The sequence below is a fragment of the Microcaecilia unicolor genome, chromosome 1 (genome assembly GCF_901765095.1).
Source record: "Microcaecilia unicolor chromosome 1, aMicUni1.1, whole genome shotgun sequence".
NCBI classification, from domain to species: Eukaryota; Metazoa; Chordata; class Amphibia; order Gymnophiona; family Siphonopidae; genus Microcaecilia; species Microcaecilia unicolor.
The window spans coordinates 163,610,058-163,621,894 of NC_044031.1; positions in this window are offsets into that span (position 1 = coordinate 163,610,058).

The window sequence follows — 11,837 nt, forward strand, 5'->3', positions numbered from 1 at the left end:
CCCTGTTTCGCTAAACAATATAGCTGCTTCAGGGGAATCTTTCAAAATAACAGCAAATCCAAACCTTTAAACATTTATCTGTCTCCAAATCTCACTGGAACAGAAAATGGCGGACGGCTTCTATTTACCTGCTACATGTTTATATACTCGGCGTCTGATGTCATTCCCTATTCGTCCAATCAAATGGGTCAGTGGTCAAAGAAACGCTTTCCACTCTATTGCCAAGTTTAAACCATTGGGTATGACAGTATGTAAATCAAATATCCAGCGCTGCTCTCTTTGTCTTAAAATCCGTCTGATATCTCCCTTTCTTTCCGTTATTCTTACTTGCTCTAATGCAATACATCTCAGATCTGCAAATTGATGTTGATAGTTTATACAATGCGATACCATGGGTTCATAAATGTTACCCGTCTGAATACAATGTCTGTGTTCTATTAGCCGTGTTTTTAAACTTTGGGATGTTTGTCCCACATAGCACAAAGTACATGGACACATTATGATATATATCACATGCGCTGAAACACAATTCATTTTAGAATGTAACCTATACACTTTCTTTGAACCTGGATCTATAAATGTATTGGACTCAATCATGATATTGCACACAGAACAATGGCCACAAGCGCTGTGACCACCCTCTTCTCGTCTCTGCAGTGTCCCGATTCCAAACATCCGCCGGACATAAAACATCATTGAGATTATTGTTCCGTTGGAAGGCAAAAATCACTCTCAAATCCCGGAAGCAAGGGTGGATTTGTAACAGAGGTAAATGACGTTTAACAATTTTGATCATCTTGTCCAAATGAGCATTAAAACGTGTGACAAATGTCAATATTTCTTCTGAACTCTGAGTTCTCTGTGGAGGATGTAATAACCAATCTCTATGGTTATTTCTAGCTCTTTTCTTAGCTTTAGCCACCAGTTTCTTAGGATAACCTCTATCTATTAGTTTGGCTTCCAACTGAGTAGCCTGTTGTAAATAGCCATCGGTGGAGGAACAAATCCTTCTATATCTAAGGAATTGCGCAAAAAGGAATGTTAGCCCTGCAATGATGCGGATGCATACTGCTGTACTGTAAAGTCGTATTTCTATCCGTAGGTTTGATATTATGACACGTGTTTAATTCCTCTACAAATTGATTCAGCTGATCCAATGTCCCTCTCCAAGCCATAAAAATATCGATATATCGAAACCAGCATATGGCATGGGCAAACAGACCAGACGTATATATCCATCGGTTCTCAAAATATTCCATAAAGAGGTTGGCGATGGTGGGAGAGCAAGCAGCTCCCATAGAAACCCCTACCTTCTGGAAATAAAACTTCTGATTCCATGTGAAATAATTTCGGGATAAAGTGATGTAAATTATTTATTTATTTATAATTTTTCATTTTACAAGGGTCACTTGCAAACAGTAATACAGAGATGACTGTACATTAATACAATATTAGAGGAAAACAATCTCAACTAGATAAATGGATTATATACAATCTTTCTCTTTCTTAGACCACAAAATAAATAGGGAGAGTGAAACAAGACAAGGAGATCAATTAAACAAAAGTAAACAAAGAAAATGTGGTATTAACCTGATTATCCCCAGTTATTATTTATCTGAATCATTATTCCACATTGATTGTCTGGTTGGCTTCTTCAAACCCAAGACGGTGTATAGTGAATTCATTTTGTTGGAAACATACTTATTGTCCAATATTAGTGGAAATAATACACCTGATTTCATTTTTTTCTCTTTTAAAACCAGAAATTATTTAACAATACTAACACTTGAATCTCTAATCCAGTTCCCACTGATTAAGGTAATCCCAGTTTCACAGGCTTCACTCCTTTTGAATTAATATACTAAGAGGAATAATTTCAGAGAAAAAAAACTTTAGGAGTCATACCCAGAACTCTGGGAAAACAACAATCTCAATATTAATCATCTGTAATAATATTCATTTTGTTCAAATTTTTCTGGTCTATTATCATTTTCAAAATCTTAACCGTTTCCTACTCCTGTAGAACTTCATTTGCTATATCAATTTTTCATTCTCAAAGGATTCGATTCAATTATCCATGTGGCTCACTAATAAGATTATATCTGAAGCAAAATTATTTACTACCACCGTTAGGTCCTGGAGCGCCTTCCAGATGATATTCAATTTAACCTCCACGGGAGCCAAAAACTCCAAGCTGATAGCTCTTACGGGTTTAGGAGTGGCACCGCCGACATGGGTTCAGCTGTCAACGACTTCCGTTTCAGCATAGTAACATAGTAGATGACGGCAGAAAAAGACCTGCATGGTCCATCCAGTCTGCCCAACAAGATAAACTCATATGTGTATACCTTACCTTGATTTGTACCTGCCTTTTTCAGGGCACAGACCATACAAGTCTGCCCAGCAGTATTTCCCGCCTCCCAACCACCAGTCCCGCCTCCCATCACCGGCTCTGGCACAGACGGTATAAGTCTGCCCTCCACTATCCTCGCCTCCCAACCACCAACCTCTCTTCCCCCACCTGCTCCGCAACCCAATTTCGGCTAAGCTTCTGAGGATCCATTCCTACTGCACAGGATTCCTTTATGCACAGGATTCCTTCTGAGGATCGATTCCTACTGCACAGGATTCCTTTATGCATATCCCACGCATGTTTGAATTCCGTTACCGTTTTCATCTCCACCACCTCCCGCGGGAGGGCATTCCAAGCATCCACCACCCTCTCCGTGAAAAATTACTTCCTGACATCTTTTTTGAGTCTGCCCCCCTTCAATCTCTTTTCATGTCCTCTCGTTCTACCGCCTTCCCATCTCCGGAAAAGATTTTTTTGCGGATTAATACCTTTCAAGTATTTGAACGTCTGTATCATATCACCCCTGTTCCTCCTTTCCTCCAGGGTATACATGTTCAGGTCAGCAAGTCTCTGCTCATACGTCTTGGAACGCAAATCCCATACCATTCTCGTAGCTTTTCTTTGCACCGCTTCCATTTTTTTAACATCCTTCGCACACACTCCTAACTCACTCCTCCACTCCTTTGGACATGGTGGTTAAATGACTCGGGAGCGATTAAGTTGTTTACAGGTCCAAGAGCATCGACGCTGCTTCACCGGCGCTAATCAAAGGACTCATCAACCCAGTCATCTGTGGGCAGCTCGTCGCGCAGCAGTCCCACACTTGCTGCACAGCGGACAAAACGCTGGTCATCGGCAGCTGACCCCCATTGTCCCCTTCCTCTCAGTTAAGGTAACTGCAAATGCAGAGAGGAAATTTCAAGTAAACAAAGACAGAACTTCAGAGGACAGCTGGGCCGTTGAGAGTACAAGCGTCAGGTCACCATCTTTCCACTCTCCCTATTTTGGGACACTCTTTGTCTGGTTTCTCCTCAGAGGCCTGTCTGATATGGGTAACCCTTCAGCATAGCCCTCTGAGTCATTGAAACACAGAAGCCCCTCCACCACTACAAGGTGGTGTCCCTTTGGAGGGGACTCAGTGAAGGTTTTTAAAATGTCTAGATATTTTAACCATTCTTATGGCTTCTTGACACATTGCAAACATCTGTACACTACTGACAAGAGCCAGATAGTTAACTAAAAAGAATGTAGAGGATCAGTAGGTGAGGAACCCACCCAGGGGACCCACCGGAGCCTTAGTTCCCTGACCTAGGCATAGAAATAAAGCATAGGGGCATGACAACCTGTTAATCAGAAGGACCTTACGAGACTGGGAGACTGGGCAGCTAAATGGCAGATGACGTTTAATGTGAACAAGTGCAAGGAAAAAAAAGAACCTGAATTATAGCTACGTCATGCAAAGTTCCACGTTAGGAGTTACGGACCAAGAAAGGGATCTGGGTGTCGTCGTTGATAATACACTGAAACCTTCTGCTCAGTGTGCTGCACCGGCTTGGAAAGCAAATAGAATGTTGGGTATAATTAGGAAAGGTATGGAGAACAGATGTGAGGATGTTATAATGCCATTGTATCGCTCCATGGTGTGACCGCACCTTGAGTATTGTGTTCAATTCTGGTCGCCGCATCTCAAGAAGGTGGGACTATGAGCCAGGCTATCCAATAATTGGACCTGAAGTTAAGTTTAAAATAAACAAAATTTAATAATATTCAAACAAATAATAATAACAACATTCCACATTAAAAATTACTTTTTAATGTGGAATTTTGTTATTATTATTTGTTTGAATATTATTAAATTTTGTTTATTTTAAACTTAACTTCAGGTCCAATTATTGGATAGCCTGGCTCATAGTCCCACCTTTTTGTTTCTACTTTACGTGCCGTGGGATCTATTGAGTTCTCCACGTACGTGGATTCTCTTTAGACGCCGCATCTCAAGAAACATATAGTAGAACTGGAAAAGGTGCAGCAAAGGGCGACGAAAATGATAGCGGGGATGGGACAACTTCCCTATGAAGAAAGACTAAGGAGACTGGGGCTTTTCAGCTTGGCTGAGGGGAGACATGATAGAGGTATATAAAATGAGTGGAGTGGAACAGGTGGATGTGAAGCGTCTGTTCACACTTTTCAAAAATACTAGGACTAGGGGGCATGCGATGAAACTACAGTGTAGTAAATTTAAAACAAATCGGAGAAACTTTTTCTTCACCCAACGCATAATTAAACTCTGGAATTCGTTGCCGGAGAATGTAGTGAAGGCGGTTGGCTTGGCAGAGTTTAAAAAGGGGTTGGACGGTTTCCTAAAGGACAAGTCCATAGACCGCTACTAAATGGACTTGGGAAAAATCCACAATTTCGGGAATAACATGTATAAAATGTTTGTATGTTTGGGTAGCTTGCCAGGTGCCCTTGACCTGGATTGGCCGCTGTCGGGGACAGGATGCTGGGCTCGATGAACCTTTGGTCTTTTCTCAGTATGGCATTACTTATGTACTTATGTCCCTTGAAGCCATAAGAAGTAGAGACAAGTGTTTCTCACTTCCATGGAACTGTTCAGAGCAGTCAGTCTGATCCACAACTGTCTCTCTGAGGCACACAGTGCTCCAAGGCAAAAGGTCTGGTCACAGGGAGACTATCCTAAACCTTAGTCAGAAAGAGAAAGATTTGAAGCTGTTGATAACTGTAAGTCTCAATCGGGGAAGTGATTGAGAGCTAAGGCAGTGGAACTGGTTAGTGTCAGGATAATTCATTCACCAAGAGCTTATCGTTAACAGTAATAAGGCAAATCTCCAGCATTTAGATAACACTAAGTAACATTAAAACACCATTGGGATAAAAGTATGGAAACCTATGAGAGAGAGAGACAGAGACTTTGATACACATCATACATACACCATTTTATGAGTTACTGGGCAGAGATGGTGTCCATCTATCAAAGAGGAGACAAAGTGTCTTACGCACAGATTGGCTAACCCAGTAGTGTAATGGGGGGGGGGGGGGGGGGGTGACCGTCTTGGTAGGGGCACGGTGGGCACCCTAGACCCCATAAATTGAGGCATTTGGTTGGCGGGGGTCCTCAAGCACTACCAGTGGAAGCCCTCCTGCCTGCGTGCTGTGTCGTCCACTCCCCCACCTCCCAATGCAAATATGGGCTTTTGTACAACTGAGCTGCATAAGGGAGGCCCACCCCCATGCATGCACAGTTTTCACGCATGTGTGGAGGGTGGACTTCCTTCACGCATGCTTGGTTGTACAAAAAGGGGGAAAAGTGGACAGAAGGTACATAGGCAAGAGGGCTTCTGCTGGTAGGGCTTGGTGACTCCGTCAGTTTTATTTTATTTTTGTTACATTTGTACCCCGCACTTTCCCACTCATGGCAGGCTCAATGCGGTAGGCAAGGTAAAATTATGTATAATCATACCTGATAATTTTCTTTCCATTAATCATAGCTGATCAATCCATAGACTGGTGGGTTGTGTCCATCTACCAGCAGGTGGAGATAGAGAGCAAACTTTTGCCTCCCTATATGTGGTCATGTGCTGCCGGAAACTCCTCAGTATGTCGATATCAAAGCTCCATCCGCAGGACTCAGCACTTAGAGAATTACACCCACGAAGGGACACTCTGCCCAGCTCACCACCGCCAAAACGGGGGAGGGGAATTAACCCAGCTCATCCCCACACAAGTGGGGGAGGGGAATCCGTCCAGCTCATCCCCGCGGAGCGGGGGAGGGACACCACACCCGCCGATGCGGGGGGATCTGGCTTATCCTGCAACCGCAACCGCGGGAGGAGCTGACTGACCCTAACACCGCCGAAGCGGGAGGGGTACAAAGCTGCCCTACAGCCGCACGAAGCGGGAGGGAGTGCCGGCAGAATTTATGTCTCAATCCAGCCCCGTAAAACGGAGGGGAGAGGAATGCAGCAGCTCACTGTAACACAAAGTCGTCTCAACTCTTGAAGAATCCAAGTGAAAGAAGAACTTGAACACGAAGTCCTCCTGAAGTAACTGAAGGCTAAACTTGAACCTAAAATTCAACCAGAATATAAACAGTACAGATATCTGGGAGGGGCTATGGATTGATCAGCTATGATTAATGGAAAGAAAATTATCAGGTATGATTATACATAATTTTACCTTCCATATCATCAAGCTGATCAATCCATAGACTGGTGGGATGTACCGAAGCAGTACTCACCCAGGGCGGGACATAGAAATCCCTGACCTCAACACTGAAGCTCCAAACCGGGCCTCCGCCCGTGCAGCCACAGTCAAACGGTAATGCTTGGAGAATGTATGAGCCGAAGCCCACGTTGCCGCCTTGCATATCTCTTCCAAGGAGACGGATCCGGCCTCTGCCATCGAGGCCGCCTGAGCTCTCGTGGAGTGAGCCTTCAGCTGGATAGGCGGCACCTTCCCCGCGGCCACATAAGCCGCTGCAATGGCTTCCTGGACCCATCTTGCCACTGTAGGCTTAGCAGCCTGCAGACCCTTACGAGGACCTGCAAACAGGACAAACAGATGATCCGATTTCCGGAAATCATTGGTCACTTCCAAGTATCTGATGATGACTCGTCTCACATCCAGATATTCAAGAGCGGAGTACTCCTCTGGGTAGTCCTCCCTACGAAAGGAAGGGAGACAGAGCTGCTGATTCACATGGAAGCGAGAACCAATCTTGGGCAGGAAGGAAGGCACTGTGCGAATAGTCACTCCTGCCTCAGTGCACTGCAGAAAAGGCTCTCGACATGAGAGCGCCTGGAGCTCGGAAACTCTTCTGTCTGAAGTGATAGCCACCAAAAAGACTGCTTTCAACGTCAGGTCTTTCAGAGATGCCCTCGACAAGGGTTCCAAAGGCGGCTTCTGCAATGCTCTTAGCACCAGGTTGAGATTCCACGCAGGCACCACTGAGTGCAGAGGAGGGCGCAGGTGATTAACTCCCTTGAGAAAGCGCACCACATCTGGCTGCGAAGCCAGGGAAGCACCCTTCAGGCGGCCCCTGAAGCAAGCCAGAGCCGCTACCTGGACTTTAAGGGAACTGAGCGACAGGCCTTTCTCCAGACCTTCTTGCAGGAACGCCAACACTGAAGAAATTGGAGCAGTGAAGGGAGAAAGTGAGCCTGCTTCACACCATGCTGCAAAGATACGCCAAACCCTGGCGTAAGCAGTAGAAGTAGAGCGCTTCCTCGCTCTCAGCATAGTGGCGATGACCTTGTCTGAGAAGCCCTTCTTCCTCAGACGCTGCCGCTCAATAGCCAGGCCGTAAGACCAAAGGGAGAGGGATCCTCCATCACCACGGGACCCTGATGTAACAGGCCCTGCTCCACTGACAGCCGCAGAGGATCGTCGACTGAGAGCCTGAACAAGTCCGCATACCAGGGACGTCTGGGCCAATCCGGACCCACCAGGATTACCCTGCCGGGATGCTTTGCCACCCGGTCTAGCACCCTGCCCAACATGGGCCAGGGCGGGAACACATAGAGGAGCTCTTGTGTCGGCCACTGTTGGAGAAGAGCATCTACTCCCAGGGATCGAGGGTCCCGTCCTCTGCTGAAAAAGCGCGGCACTTGGCCATTGGCCGATGACGCCATCAGATCTAGGCTCGGCTGGCCCCAGCGCTTCGTGATGTCCAAGAACGCCTGAGCAGATAGTTGCCACTCTCCGGGCTCCAAGGTATGGCGACTGAGAAAGTCCGCCTTGACATTCATGACTCCGGCAATGTGGGCCGCTGAAAGCTGCTCCAGGTTCGCTTCCGCCCACTGGCAAAGACTCATAGCCTCCTTGGCTAGAGGGGCGCTCTGGTACCTCCCTGGCGGTTGATATAGGCCACAGCCGTGGCATTGTCCGACAGGACCCGTACAGGCTTCAACACGAGTACCGGGATGAACTCCAATAACACCAAGCGAATGGCTCTGAGTTCCAGGAGGTTGATAGACCACTTGCCTCTGCAGGAGACTAGAGCCCCTGCGCTGTCCTTCCCAAGCAGTGGGCTCCCCAGCCCATCAAAGAGGCGTCTGTCGTGACGACAATCCACTCCGGGGTCACCAGAGGCAATCCTGCAGACAACTTGTCTGTCTGCGTCCACCAGCTCAGCGCCTTGCGCACTGCTGGGTCCACGGGAAGGCGCACAGCATAATCCTCCAACATCGGAGTCCAGCGCAGCAGCAGAGATAGCTGTAGTGGTCTCATATGAGCCCTGGCCCAGGGCACTACTTCCATCATGGCCGTCATAGAGCCCAACAGCTGCACGTAGTCCCAAGCCCGAATAGGAGAGGCTACTAGGAACTAGTCCACCTGAGCCTGAAGCTTGACAATCCGATTGTCTGGCAGGAACACTCTGCCCACTTGGGTGTCGAATCGAACTCCCAGATACCCCAGGGACTGAGTCGGGCGCAGCTGGCTCTTCTTCCAGTTGATGATCCATCCCAGGGAGCTCAAAAGAGCAACTACCCGGTCCATAGCTTTGCCGCACTCTGCATAAGAGGGGGCTCGGATCAACCAGTCGTCCAGATAAGGATGGACTTGTACTCCTTCCTTTAGCAGGAAGGCCGCTATGACCCCCATTACTTTGGAAAAGGTCCGCGGAGCAGTAGCCAACCCGAAAGGGAGGGCTCTGAACTGGAAGTGTCGTCTCAGGACTGTAAAACGCAGAAAGCGTTGGAGAGGAGGCCAGATGGGAATATGCAGGTACGCTTCCTTGATGTCCAAGGAAGCCAAGAACTCTCCTGCCTTCACTGCCGCTATAACAGAGCGGAGAGTCTCCATGCGAAAGTGCCTCACTTTCCAGGCCCGATTGACCCCTTTGAGGTCGAGGATAGGCCGGACAGAACCTCCTTTCTTTGGAACCACAAAGTAAATGGAGTAACGTCCCTTGCCAATCTGATTTTTTGGCACCGGAACGACCGCACCCAGGCGGATCAGGTTGTCCAAGGTCTGCTGCACTACCACAGCTTGACCGGAGACTTGCAGGGAGAGAGTACAAACCCGTCTCTTAAGGGTTGGCAGAACTCTAGCTTGTAGCCGTCTCTGATGACTTCCAGCACCCACGCGTCTGAAGTTATAGTGGTCCACTCGCCCAGAAACGAGGACAGCCGTCCTCCAATCTGCACTGGGGCGTGGACCAAGGCCCCGTCATTGGGTACGAGACCCTGGGGGAGGACCGGAGGGAGCACCTCCGGGACGGCGGTCTCTGCGAAAGGAATGCTGCTTGGGGGAGAAATTCCTCTTGAAGGAAGAGGGGGCAGAGGAACCCGACTTGCCCGGGCGGTATGGAGGTATCGGGACGAGTACTAACCCGAGCCCTGACCTCTGGTAATTTCTTGCCCTTAGACGTGCCGAGATCGGTCACGATTTTGTCCAGCTCGACCCCAAAGAGCAGCTTGCCTTTAAAAGGCAATCTAGCCAGGCGGGATTTAGAGGCGTGGTCAGCAGACCAATGTTTCAGCCAAAGCCACCGCCGCGCAGAGACTGTCTGAGCCATGCCTTTAGCTGAGGCTCTCCAGACATCATACAGCAAGTCTGCCAAATAGGCTAAGCCCGATTCCAGGGCCGGCCAATCAGCCCTCAAGGAATGATCCGAGGGGGAAGCCCGCTGCACCATAGTCCGGCACGCCCTGGCCACATAGGAGCCGCAAACTGAGGCCTGCAAACTTAAAGCAGCTGCCTCCAAGGACGACCTTAAGGCCGCCTCCAATCTTCTGTCTTGGGCGTCCTTTAGGGCCGTGCCACCTTCCACCGGCAACGCCGTTTTCTTAGTCACCGCAGTGATTAAAGAATCCACGGTAGGCCACAGATAGGCCTCACGTTCACTCACAGCCAAAGGATAGAGGCGGGACATAGCCCTAGCCACTTTAAGGCTCGTTTCCGGGACATCCCATTGAGCCGCAATTAAGGTGTGCATGGCATCATGCACGTGGAAGGTTCTAGGCGGGCGCTTCGTCCCCAGCATAATGGCAGAGCCAACAGGGGCTGAGGGAGAGACGTCCTCCGGAGAGGAAATCTTCAAAGTGTCCATGGCCTGTAACAACAGGTTGGGCAAATCCTCTGGGCTAAAAAGCCGCGCTGCAGAGGGGTCATCCGCTCCATCCGAGCGGGGATCTATCTCCTCCAAGGAATCCGCAAAGGATCGTTGGGAGACCTCAGACACGCTGCCCTCATCTACATCGGAGGAGACAAAAGTCCTCCAAGGCCTGGAAATCAACCCGAGGGCGTTTACCTCTGGGAACCTCAACCTCTTTATCAGAAGAGGGAGCAGGGGCAGCGTTTTGCATGAGGAAAGCCTGATGCAGCAGCAAAACAAACTCGGGGGAGAAACCCCCCAGACTGTGCACTTCCGCAGCCTGGGCAACAGCCCTAGACGCACTCTCAACCGGCGCTCGCAATAGCGGGGGAGAGACATGCTGCGCATCCAAATGGCGTCCGGCGCGAAACTCCGAGAAGGAGCCGCGCGGGAAGAACGGCGCTTAACTTTAGCCGCTTTTGTGCCGTCGCCCAAATTAAGGGCGTTCATGGCATTAATGTCTCCAACCTCAAGGGCGGCCCCGAAGAAGCCGTCCGAGCCGCGTGGCCGGCCAAGATGGCGGAGGCGAGGAGCGGGGGATAGGCGTTTATGGCGGGAAAAAACCGCCACGCCGGAGGAACGACCGGGACATTCATCGGTCACTAAACTATCACCCATCAAGGGCGAATCAGGTTGTAAAACCCCCGCATCCCCTCTAGAAGCGCTCCAGCGATCCGGGGAGCGACCCTTTGCGCCCTCGCCCTCCGACGCCATTGCCACGAGGAGAAGAATCGGGGAACCCCCTGCCCGCTATAAAAAGGTAAAATTACCTGCTTGCCGCTCCGAGCTGTAACGAACTGGTGTCCCAGTGAGTAGCTGCAATGAACGTTTAAAGAAACGTCGAATTAAACGCCTTTAAAGACGTTTAAAAATATTTTTTTTTTTTTTTTTTTAAACGGAGCCAGCGGGAGGGGGGAGAAAAGGAGGGACCTGGCACCACCAGGTTTGCACTTGCTCAAAAGAGCCCTCAACCCCAGGCCTCAACAAAACCTAAGGATTAGGCTTGGAGGCCTAGCCAGAGCTGCTGCTGTGTGTGACCACCACCTGCTGAGATAGAGAACATACTGGGGAGTTTCCGGCAGCACATGACCACATATAGGGAGGCAAAAGTTTGCTCTCTATCTCCACCTGCTGGTAGATGGACACAACCCACCAGTCTATGGATTGATCAGCTTGATGATATGGAATAGAGGGTTAAGTGACTTGCCCAGAGTCACAAGGAGCTGCCTGTGCCGGGAATCGAACTCAGTTTCTCAGTTCCCCAGGACCAAAGTCCACCACCCTAACCACTAGGCCACTCCTCCACTCAGGTATGTGGTGTGCGTTAGGGGGGAGAACGGAGGTGAGCAGTGGGATAGTAAGGGG